Source organism: Spinacia oleracea, chromosome 6, assembly GCF_020520425.1.
Source record: "Spinacia oleracea cultivar Varoflay chromosome 6, BTI_SOV_V1, whole genome shotgun sequence".
Taxonomy (NCBI): Eukaryota; Viridiplantae; Streptophyta; class Magnoliopsida; order Caryophyllales; family Amaranthaceae; genus Spinacia; species Spinacia oleracea.
The window spans coordinates 43,416,358-43,429,964 of NC_079492.1; positions in this window are offsets into that span (position 1 = coordinate 43,416,358).

Consider the following 13,607-nt stretch of genomic DNA (forward strand, 5'->3'; position numbering starts at 1 on the left):
CACGTGACTCTAATCGAATAGCATTTGCAACTACCACTCAACTAGCATGGATATCCTATCATCAAATCATATTTAATCACATGAATCAACCAACAATCAATCAACAATTTCCCCTAATTAAGCCCCTAGATTTTCCCCTTACCCTAACCTAATTCTACTCACTAGTCATTCTAGAAATTAAGCAATCCATTAATTCTAAGCTAGCAAGCATGAAATTGAAGGAGTAAGAGAAGAGAATTTAAGAATTCAATTGCACAATCAACTAGGAATTAAGAATCAAAGTAACTTCAATCAATGAAATCAAGAATTCAAGAAATTAAGGAATTGAAGAACAATCAACAACAAAGCAAGAGCAAGAATTAAGAAACTAAGAATTAAATTGCAAAATTGAAGAAGAGTTAAGAAGGATTACAAATTGAAGCTTGAATGGAGGAGAGTTTCTCTCTCTAGAATTGCTGAATATCTACTTTTAGAATCTCAAATTATCAACTAAAATTCTATTACCTACAAAATAAATCGAAAAATCTATTTATAAGTTTCCCCAAATAGAAGCCAGAATTCGAAAAATAGCAGCCCGCGCAGCGATTCGGTCGCACGTATGCACTGTGCGACCGAACGTAAATGACTTTGTTCGACCAAATGCAGTCCTGTGCGAGCGAAGATAGCGAAGATCATTTCCTTCGTCTTGTGCCACCGAACGTAAAATCCTGTTCGGTCGAATGGGGTTTCTTTGGCTCAAGTCTCCCTTGCAGCACTATTCGGTCGAACAAGAAGAACTAATTGGGCGCACAACTTTTGTGCGGTCGAACTCAAAAAGCTGTGCGGTCGAACAAATGCTGTGCTGTCGAACATAAGGCCTTGTGCGGTCGTTTTCCAATTTTGGGACATTCTGTCTCAGAAATCCATTATGTGCGACCGAACAACAGAGGGCATTCGATCGCACAAAACTGGAAATTCCTTAAGTCCATTTGCACTGCTCTATTCGGGAGCACAAACCATCACTCGATCGCACAAGCCCTGTTTTGGCTCAAATCTACTTGTTTTCCACCACTTTTCATCATAATCACCTGTAAAGCATAAGATGGAACAAAACTTATAAAATGCACAAAAAAAGCTATAAAAACTATAAAAAAAAAAGCATAGAAACTAACATAAAATCCTAAGCTCAGAGCGATGTAAATGTCGCTCATCAGAACCATCCATCGAAAATACGGGTATACACCTGTAGCTCCAAGTGCGAAACAGATGAATATTTCAAGAATAGAAAGTCCAAAAAATACAACGACTCAAGCGCCCAACTCCCAACGGACCCAAGCTCCGGGAAAGTCAGTCGAAGTTCAAAATTTTAAGGGCCAGTAAAAAGCTCTTATCCCCAGCAAAGCACATCCCAACGGATTAAGTCAGGGTGTCAAAGTTCAAAATTCAAGATTCAAAAATTCAAATTTTCGATTCCAAGCTCCGTCCGGAACTGAAGGCGGAAAAGTACAAGTAAAAATCGGAGTCATCACCAACCGCACCGAGATAGACTCTATCCTTTTTCTAACGCCTGTTTTATGCAGGTACCGGCGTACAAAGAGTGGTCTCGATCGCAGAACATCTTGACCATTCTCCGTCCCATTCGAAATACTTTGAATTGCGCTTTCCTAACCGAACGCTCAGTCAAAGTGGGGGCTTCTGTAGACACCTAATTTGTGTCTCCCCTTTGGGATGATGACGATACCATTATCCTTGTTAGGAGATTGGAGTAACTCCAGGCGGAAATCCCTCCAAAATCCAAGGTCCAAAATCCAATCCCCGAGACCGTTCCCCTCCCGGAACTCGGTACAAAATACAACTTCCAAAATCCAATTTCAAAATCCAAGTTCAATCTCAACTAGTGGACCATCCCATTGGTTTTACTAGGCCTTTTCCACTCAAAATCATATAAGGCAAGTCAAATTCGGGCGCCGACCCACAAAACCGAGCATGCCGGGCCCCGCCCGGTAAAACCGAAATTCAAAAAGCCCGAGAAAGGCTTGTTTTTAGACACAAATTCAAGCCTTAACCTCGAAGAAAACACTACACGCCAAACATCATACTATTCGTACGAAGGTACACCCATACAAGACAAATCAAGGACGGCATCTTTCCGTCCTTTTTGGCGGCATTCAGGCCACCTCAGCAGCGCCCAGCGCTGGCCTGGCGCTAGGCGCTGGCGTGTGCTGGCGTTTTGCACCATTTCCCTCCTATAAATACCCCTCATTTCCATCGAAAAAAGGGGGAGCACAACACATACAACCTCGTAATTTCGACATTACTCCTCACAATACAAACTTCAAAACCACTCAAAAACACATACAAAAATCCATAAATTCAAAAGCAATTGGGAGCTCGTGTCTAAGCCTAACTAGGTAAATCCGAATCCCATTTCAATCAATTATGCTATTTTGATTTCAAATGATTAGCAAGTTGGTGTTTTTTTCCATAAAAAACACCACTTGCAACAATCATACATTCTTTTTGAAAATACAAACTTTTTCAAATACAAAATACAAACTTTCAAGATTCAAGGATGTTCAAAGTTGTTTACATTCATCTCTTTGAACTAGAATCACCTTCAAGTGTGGAGTAATCAAAGATGACACCTTTTAGCATTTAAAGGTTTAGTCTTTTGAGATTCAAGACTCCATTTTTCAATATACAAGTTCAAGTTTTCAAATTTCAAAGATCCCACCATGGGTTTAGGGTTGTTCATAACTACCTCTCTAAACTAGGATCATTTCAAGTTCAAATTTCAATCATTTCAAGTTCAAGTTTCAATCTTTTCAAGTTCAAACCTTTCAATATTCAAGCTTTCAATTTCAAGTTCAATACGCAAAATCTAGGACATTTGGGTTGAGCAACCTCTCCCAAGTTGAGATTTTTGGCTTTGAATTCGTGTCGGGCGCACTTATTTTTAAGGAGCCGCTTGGCGTTCGAATCTCATGTGCCCAAGTACAAATTTCAATTATGCACCTTTCAATATCGCAATTTCAATATCGCACCTTTCAATATCGCACTTTCAATACCGCAATTTCAATACCGCAATTTCAATTTCGCACTTTCAATTCCGCACCTTTACTTGCCTAGTCCATTTCTAGGCAATGTGGACCTACTCCCTAGTCCTTTTCTAGGGGGGCTTGTATTTACTAATTCCGCACTTTATTTAGTATTGTGATGCTGCTTTATGTGCTTTATCGCTTTCATCACCAACATGCTAAATACAACAAAATACAAAGGTTACATCACGCTTAACGAAAATATTTTTGGACAAACCGGCCTTAGGTTCCTTAAATCAATCTTTAAAGCAAAGTGACCACCGTACAATTAGAAATTCTATTTTGTTCTAAATTTCAAACCCACATAGTCTAATCTTAGGGTTTATTTTCGAAATAATTTTGTCCTAACATACTTGAATATTTCTAAAGCTCGCCGAATAAGAATTTTCGTTCACGAGCCCGGATCTCACCCATCCGTTTCAAGGATTCAAGGCCTTATCCAAAAATACAGTCATTTTGCGGTCTTCCCAAACGGGACTTAAAATAAAGTTTGGTGGCGACTCCTTCGAGGTGCAAAAACAATTCAACGGTTCTCCAAACGAACTGCCGCGTGCCAACCCCCCTTGTAGGAAACGGGAAAAATAACCCCCTACACCTTGCCTCGGCTTAATGACTTGTTTCTTTTTCATTTTTCTGTTGAGCAACGAACTTAATCGATTTCAATTTCGTGCTTTTAATTTTTCTCGGAATTTAATTTTGTTAAGTTAATTATTATAATTTATTTTATACTAATTATTTAATAAAATTAAAACCTTGATAAAATTATAAATAATAAATTTTAATTAACTGAAAAATAATTAAGGGATTTAAAATTATTTTATGTGAGCTTTAAATTTTAATTAAATTTGTAAGTTTTCGGTTGGATTAGGAAATACAATTTTATGTTTAAAATTAGTAAAACATGTAAATTCTTGGTTTTAGTGGGAGCTTTTAGTCATTAAACTCTTGATTAGGTCTTTATTCCTTTAAGGTTAAAACAACTCGATTAGAACTAATAAGGTTGAATAATTTATAGATTGTTGGAACCCTGATTAGTTGCTGCAAATGTTTATGTGATGCATATTTTTATTCTAACTTGCTAAGTGGGCCATTGATTGATAATTGAATGGATGAGTGGAATGTTGTAAATGTAATGTTTTGCAAGTTGCGGAAAGTGGCTAGTATGACACAAATAGGATAGTAAATATGCTCTGCGTACCATTAATTTGAATGTAAATATGGTCTAATGCACCATAGTTTTTATTAAATATGGTCTGCGTACCATCAATTTTTTGTAAGTAGTTTAATTATTGCAAAGCCCTATTTGAAGAAAATGGCGCCTCCCATGGTGAAATTCAAGACGGAGTTTCCAATCCATTTTCAAGACAGAATTTGAAGTTGAAGCTTCAAGACGAAGTCGGGCCATAGTAGATCACATTTAAATCTTATGCATGCATTAAGATATTTATTGCTTTAAATATGTCTTGATATTATGCATGAGATTGTGGCTTGATTATGTTGCATGATTAAGGATTTTAGTTCACTTAAAATCTAACCAACATAGTCAGAGCCCTAAGTTCCAAACTTTAAATTGAGTTAAAAGATGTCATTCCAAAATAACACTTACTTGGATAACCTTTAAATCAATCTAGTAATAGTTTTCCGCCATAGCGAGGTGTTACTTGTTGATTTTAAAGGGGTAAGGTACACATTAGTTGTGAGTACATGTTGATTTTGGTTAAACTCAACGATATAAGTAATAAGTTCTTTTATGTCGTGGAAAATGGGATAGGTTACCTAATAAGTTATTAGACATACCTATCAAACAAGAGTAGCTTCTAGACTATTAGCAAAGGATTTCTTACCTAAAATATATTAGGATTAAGTCAAATACATAATGTGCTTAATTCTTCAATGATTTTGAGGATCTTGGATTCATTTTATTCACCCCTTACGGAACACAAAAACTCGAATAAAATGCCTAATAAATTTTGAATTACGCATGTATTCTAGAATTTAAGTTTATTAAGAGCATGTATGAATGGTTTTTTTATTTGTTTATTCTTTTCAATTGTAGTTTTAATTATGGCAAACAAAAATTCATTCAACATTCGATCAATTCTCGAAAAGGAGAAGTTGAGCGGGAAAAACATCCTTGACTCGCAAAGGAAATTGCAAATAGGTCTTATGCAGGAAGAAAAGGAGTATGTCCTAGAAGAGGCGATGTCACTCAGGCAGCCCTCAATCGTTGGATTGATGCCAATAAGGATGTAAAATGTCTAATGCTTGCAACCATGAGTTCAGATCTACTGAAAACGTTCATCAACTCAGATGCTTTCACGATCATCAGTGAGTTGAAGAACATGTTCTAAGATCTGGCTCGAGTTGAAAGATTCGAGACTGATAGGAAAATTCTTGACACCAAGCTCAAGAAAGGCGAGCCCGTAAGTCCACAAGTTCTCAAGATGATTGGATTAATTGAGAATATGAGTAGGCTGGATCAACAGTTCTGTCAAGAAATAGCTGTAGACACCATCCTCCGCTCTCTTCATAGCGGGTATGATCAGTTCAAACCTAATTACAACATGAATGGTCTGGACAAAACGCTCACTAAGCTTCACGGTATGCTGAAGACCGCTGAAAAGACGCTCAAAAGTGATAAGCAGGATGTGCTTATGGTGCGTGGGGGCAAGTTCAAGAAATCAGGAAAGAAGAGGAATGCTAAGAAAGGTAGCAAGAAAGCCAACCCGTCTAAGCAAACTGGCAACGCTAATTCTGAAAAGAAAAAGGTGAGCCAACCCACTTCTGAATTTGAAAGCTTCTACTGTAAGAAGAAGGGGCATTGGAAGAGAGATTGCTTGAAGCTAAAGGAAGATTAGAAGAACGGAACTGTCGTTCCACCTTCATGTATTTTCATTATAGACTGTAAACTTGCTAATTCAACTTCTTGGGTATTAGATACAGGTTGTGGCTCACACTTATGTTCCAATCCACGGGGACTAAGAAGAAGTAGAAGGTTAAGCAAGGGTGAAGTCGACCTACGAGTGGGAAATGGAGTAAGGATTGCTGCATTAGCTGTAGGTACTTATTCTTTGTTGTTGCCCTCTGGGCTAGTTTTTGAACTAGAAGAATGTTTCCATGTTCCCAGTCTTACTAAAAACATCATTATTGTTTCTTGCTTAGATGCTAAGGGATTTAACTTTGAAATAAAAGACAATGGTTGCTCGTTTTACTTTAAAGAGATATTTTATGGATCTGATAAATTAGTCAATGGACTTTATGTACTAGATCACGACAAACAAGTTTATATCATAAATACCAAAAAGCCAAAATGAATGATTCAGATCTCACCTATCTGTGGCATTGTCGATTAGGCCATATTAACATGAATAGCATAGAAAAACTTCAGAAAGAAGGAATTCTAGAACCATTTGACTTAGAGGATTTTGGTAAATGTGAATCATGCTTACATGGAAAAATAACAAAGCAACCTTTCTCTAAAGTTGGAGAAAGAGAAAATGATCTATTGGGCTTAATCCATACAGAAGTATGTGGACCAATGAGTTCAAATGCTAGAGGTGGTTTCAGCTACTTTATCACTTTCACTGATGACTTCACTAGATATGGTTATGTCCACCTAATGAAGCATAAGTCTGAGTCCTTTGACAAATTCAAGGAATTTTAGAGTGAAGTAGAAAATCAACTACGCAAGAAGATTAAAGCACTGCGGTCTGATAGAGGCGGTGAATATCTGAGCTATGAATTTGATGACCATCTGAAAGATTGTGGAATCTTATCAGAATTGACTCCTCCTAGAAGACCTCAATGGAATGGTGTGTCATAACGGAGGAACAGGACCTTGCTAGACATGGTTCGATCAATGATGGGTCAGGCCGAACTTCCAATAGAATTTTGGGGACATGCACTAAACACAGTTGCACTCACACTAAATAGAGCTCCGTCTAAAGCTGTCGAAAAGACTCGATCACTACAAGAAAAAGGGCTTTCGTGGTGATTATTTTGGCCTTTAGTAGCGAATATATCTGCTACGAAAACATTCCCCAGCAATTAGCTATTCGAGGCGATAGCCACCGTTGCCATAGCCTTTAGTAGCGATTAGGACATTCAATGGGGTAGACCAAAACAATCGATACGAAATACTATGTATAATAGTATCAATTATTGTAGCGATTATAATCGTTATAATTACCTAATTTCATATAACAAATACATTAGTTTTATAAGCAAAAGAATCGATGCTATTGGTAGTTATAGTAGCGAATGCAATAAACGCTATTAGATACTTATCGTATCGATAAAAATCACTACTATAGGCTGGTTACTTATTGTTGCAAATTTAAGTGATACTATTAATTTCATAATTAATATATTTGCTAAAATAACAATCCAAATCGACAGTCTACAACGGCGATTATAATCACTAGCTACAAAATAGATCATACTATAATTTAGTTTTACAATGGCTTGTCAAAAGTTGTCGCTATCAACCATATTGACAATTATAATTATAAATCAGTATCAATTTAAAATCACAAATAATTACAAGATAAAAATAATATTACAAATAAATAACTCATACAAAGTAAGTTATTACATAGGTGATATATAATTGTCTAATAGTATTAAACACCTAAGAAATTGTTATCTAATAATCTGCAGATGACAAGCTAGATAAATAACTAATTAACTACTACAATGCAACAACGAAACATCTAATACAATATAACACGATAACGTCATGTGCTTCCCCAAATAAGTCCGGCTTCACCCTTTGCCAAATAAAAAGTTATCTGCATGTCAAAAGAATGTACGATAATTATTATCACTAGTATGAAAATATTTCTCTAAAATCAATATACCGCAACATACCATACAAATAGAAAGCCAAACGATTAGCGTAAATTGGGATGCAATTACAACATTGTACAATAGGCCAAAACTCCCAGACCCATCTGGTTTGTAAACCCAAACCTCAAATCCCTCTTCAATTCCCTCATTACACAATCCCAAACAACCAATTTCAACAACACAACCATGGGAGATGGTACCGAAACAACCACTTTCGGCCTTTACCAGTGAAATAACCACTTTCAGACAACCAATTAAGTCAAGAAGCATAAGGAATAATGTGGTGAACAAGATTGAATTTATTCACGGCCTTGATTTGTATAAGGTGCTATAATGTTTAATTTTAGTTCTGACCTAATTTTTGTGTGTGTTTCACTTAGATAATGACTATAGGTGTGGTGTGAAATCAGTATTCTGCCATTATTACTATGCAACAAAAAATTATCAGTATAACGCGCCTGTAAAAGATCAGATCAGTGAACAACTACTGGTGCAGTATTTCTATAAAGGATTGACACTTGCGGATATAAACATGATTGATGTTGCACCACAAAGAAGAGGGGCGAATACATCTGCAGAAAATTGATTATGTTCGATGAACAGCAAAGCTAGGCCAAAGATAAACAAGGAAGATTCTCCTGTCAAGTCAGTTTATCCTTCTGGTAGGAAAAAAGGATAAATAATTGAGAAGAGAGATCCTTAGAGAAACAACCAACTTTGACCTTTCTCATGTACTAGAGATTGTTGGGAATTGAAAATGTCAACAGAAGTATAAACCAGACACTGGACCTCCTATGAAGCAGCTTCGACTTAAGAGATGGGTTCATAAGATATGAAAAGTTGAAGACTGATGTCCATTAGTTCTGATGATTACTATTGCAGTCTGATGACTCTGATTGATTTCTGCCGAAATAAAATCCAACTGCTACTGTAAACTTGAATTCAAGAGGAATTCTTTTTCAATATTTTATCTGTTGGATTTGTTTCTGTGCATGAGAATCCTTGTTTGAATTTTTTCTTCCTACAGCATTGTACAAAATGTAAAATATTTCTCTAGAGTTCCATCAGGAAGGGTGGTTTGAGAAGAACACGATGGCGTGACAAATTGGGAAAAAAATCTAGCAGAAGGGAAGAACACAAGTTGCACAACAATTGTCATCATTTGATGCTAATGAGAAGCTTGGTAGCGAAGTGTTGACTGAAGCTAGTGAATTACGAATGCAAAATCGTCAGCTTCAGGATATGCTTCAGAATGCTAATGAAGAGCTTGAGTCATCTAAAGATGAATATGAAATAAAACTTCATGAAATATACAGTCAAATCAACACAAAATCAACTCGGGTGAAGCAGATGGAGGAGGAAATTAAAGAGAAGTCCAAACAGGTGGAAACCCAGCAAAAACAAAGTGATGAATTCCAGAGAAGTGTTTCAGCTTAGCAACTGGATCATAGATCAGAGATAAAGAGACTTATCTCTGAAAACAAGTCGATGACTGAACAAATGAAAGCATTCACTAAAGAAAGAGAGATTCTTTTTCTAAGGGAGAATACAGAATGCGACAATCCAGCGGAGGAGGTGGCGGGAGAATTGCTTGAGAAATTTATTATGTTTAGAAATCTCAAGCATGAGAAGGAACATAGGGTTACAAGTCTGAAGAGTGAAGTGGAAGAACTAAAATTTCACCTACTCCCTAAGATGTTCATTATGCATGTCTTGAGAAGATTTAACCAATTGCAAAATATAAGAAACCTCAACTCAGGCAGCCAGCAGAGAAGTGTATAGCAAAAATGCAACACGAACATAATTTGTTGATGCAAACTTTTTTTAGGATAGAGCTGATATGATGCATTTGACTACAAAACCATTCAACACATATGCAAAGTTTCTTAAAGAATGAAAATTAATTACCACTTAAGACTTTAATTCTTTTCCATCCCTTTCATATGCTTCTACAATTTTATTTTGCTACCTAAGAATATCCTAATACAGATTCTTGACATTACAGTACATAAAGGTAATTCATACAGCCACTTGAGCAATAAGATGAAAATATCTTTTTTAACTATTCACTTTGTTTCCATGATTTAGCACAAGACATGTTGGGAAATAATTCTTTATTAGTGTTTATTTTGGTGGATATAATTAAATGGCTTGAATCAATTAATCTTAAGCGAATTGAATAACCGAAATAGTTGTACAAAATTATGCTGAGTGCAGAGCACATAAGACCAATGGCAGCAGCCCATGTCCTCAAAAAAGGGAATTGAATGAAGGAGAAGTAATGTACAAACAGGAAAAATAGCCCGATGCAAAGGCGCAAAAGGATGTGGAAGGGAAAAGGTGTCTACAAGTAAAAACAAATAAGCTAGGCATCAAGTACGTGGCTTTATGAGGATTTCAGATTGGTAAGCTGAAATGCCAGAATTGGTTTTGGCTACAACATGTAGTGTCTTACAGCAATTACAGAAAGATGAGAGGAATTTGAAGATTTTGGACATTCCTTTAGCTTTGAAGCTTGAAATACTCATAGAGTTACAACTTGGATGAAATCTATGTGAAGAAATATTTTAATTAAAAATGGACTTTTTGAAAATTAAGAGAGTGTAGCGAGCTAAATTTAATCTGTACAGCAGCTAAAGTGACATAAAAGAAAGGTCAGGAACTTAACTGGATATTGATTGAATGAAAACAACTGAAAACAACGTCACACGAAGTGAAAAAACATGAGGGCATAGAGGGCAAAGGATTTGTACTGGTTGCATTAAAAATTTAAAACAGTTAAGGTAAGGCAGTTATGAAGTGAAATTTAGCCCATCAAAATCAAATGACAAGGAGAGTAGAAGTGAAGCAATCTGGAGCATCCAAAGGAATAAAAACTCCTTAGATATCTTTTCATTGGAGATTTTTCCATTGTGTATAAGATGCTACAGGCACAACCAAGGCTTTTAATAAATCAATTAAGGGGTGTTTGGTTCACAAAGTGACATGGGTTTGGAATCGGGAATGAATCCAGGGTAGTATGGGGTTGGAACTTGATTGAATGAATATTTTTCTTTAGTTTGATACCAACGGTATGAAGCCTAGTTTCTTTGAGCTAAAGTGAATGCAACTGAACTGAAGTGAAGTATTGAACTGAATATTATTGAACTGAAACAAGTAATAAGCAGCTAGATGTTAGTTAGAACACAAGAAGGCAACAACAACAGCAATAGTAGACCAGAAAATATCAAAAAGTTAAAAAAACATACAAATAGCATATCAGCAAAACACCAACGCAGTATAATAATTTGGTTAATTAGTCTAAAAATGGTATCATAAAACAAAAGGTTAAAATTCTGATTCTTACAACCTTAGACATTAATATCAAAGAGTAAGTATTCCTTGACTAATAAAATGATACGGAGTAGATGAAATTCTAATTATATTAACTTATTAAGCCCAAAAACACAGGGCTGTACAAAGTAGGACCTAAGGACGAGAATCTACCAGTGAATACATAAACAAGCTGAAGCGGAATTATAAATCATCTTAAGTAGATAAACAGTGATCATCCCAAATGATGAAATATCAGTATTTCTAAACAAAATTCAAACTGAACCAGAGGATGAAATATAACAATATTTCTAACCAAAATTCAAAATGAACCAGAGGATGGAATATAACAATATTTCTAACCAAAATTCAAAATGAACCAGAGGATGAAATATCAACAAAAATTAGAATAGAAAGAGGTAAATTTATCCAAATATCGAAAAGAATTAGGAAAATTGAACCAAAATTCGTAAAGAATTAGAATATAAAACTCGAAAATTACCTGGAACTACTTCGTGAAATCAACAGAGAATGACGAATTTGTTTGCTCTGAATACCTCAATTTGAGGGAAGGAGAGAAGGGTTGACAAAGGAACAACCAAAATTGAATTAATATGTACTTATCATCTAAATATCGAATAGAATTAGGAAAATTCAACAAAAATATTGAAAAGAATTAGAATATAGAGAGTAAAATTACCTGCTTCGTGAAATAAACAGAGGATGGCTAATTCGTGTTTTCTGAATACCTCAGTTTGGGGAAGGAGAGAAGTGATGACAAGGAAACAACCACAACCACAACCGAATTAATATGTAATTATCATCTAAATATAAAAAAGAATTAGGAAAATTCAACCAAAATTTGAAAATAATTGGGAAATTCAATCAAAATTCGAAAATAATTAGAAAACTTAACCAAATTTCAAAAAGAATTAAAATAAAAAAGAGGAAAATTACCTTGAACTTGTGATGAAACAACTGCAATGGAGTTTTGTGATATCGGGTTAAGAATCCAGGATGCAAACCGATCAACGTTTGCGCGAATTATTCAACCCTGCCCCAGAATCTAGTAGTGAATGCTGACCGGCTCTTGGCCTTAGTGCCTTGGCCGGTTGGTATTATAACCTCAGGGTTATAACACCACCCCACCCCTTATGTTTTTCCACACAATTTTACATAATCAGTTTTTAACCTAAACAAAGAGAAAACCCTAAACTCTCTTTGTGCCTCCGTTACAAACTGTTCTTCCCAAAAGGCAATTATCTTGAGTGACTTCTAATCCATCGATATCTAGACGAATCTAAACGTGTCGGTGAACCAAGTAGAGGAACGACATCTGGAGTTCTTGTTCATGTTCGTAATACATTGAATCTAGGGAAAACACGCTACAAATGTAAGTCTGCGTTAATATGTATTTAACTGTATTCCCTTACAGCGGTATCAGAGCAGCATGTATTTAAAGTACTTATTGGCATGTTATTATGCTTGTGATTATTGTCGAATTTTTCTGAATTTTTTCGTGAATTGGTCGAATTTTTCTAGAATATTGGATAGATCGTAAAAAGTATTATGAATTCGTAAAATGTCGAAAAATTCGAATTTTCTGCCCTAATCTGATTGAAAACAGTGTTTTAAGATCAATTCATGCGAACAAACAGAATCGCAAAAACCGGCCCCGAAGTTCGAGTTTTTGGGCGTTTTTGTTAATTAATGAATTAAATTAATAAATTTGGAAACATTTTCAATTAATTAATCGAACTAAGCAACTCGGAATTAATTGAAAATTTTCCCTACTGATTTTGGGTATATTATGGACTTATGGCAATTTTCTCGTCCATGAATATTAAGTATAAACCCTAATTTGATTTTTCCCTAATTTAATGAAGTTTAGATTGGCAATCAATTTTGTTAATTATTTAGATCTGAAAATTTATTTAGGTGAGAAGGGGAATATAATTTCATGTTTAAATGGAAAATTTAAAAATTCATGGATTAAAATTTTAATTGGATTCGTTAATTTTAATCATCACCTAAACCAAATTTGATAAAAATGTAATTCTTAAATGTTTAGAACGATTTAAAGTTTTCGATTTGGTTATCAAAATCATCCAAATTTTTGTCGATATTAATCGTACGTTAAATTTGAATAATTGTTAGCCATGATTTATTAATATCTCAAATAGGATTGTTTGAAATGTAATAAAATCAATCAAAACGTTATTTTTCGTAATTAAAACGAATAATTTTGTTAATATTATCAAAAATAAATATTTCGTTCAATTTCTTTTCGAATATGAAAATAGATTTTTTTTAATAAAGAACGGACAACTAGCCGGTTGGACGAAGCAAGGGCTGCTACCCATGCGAGAC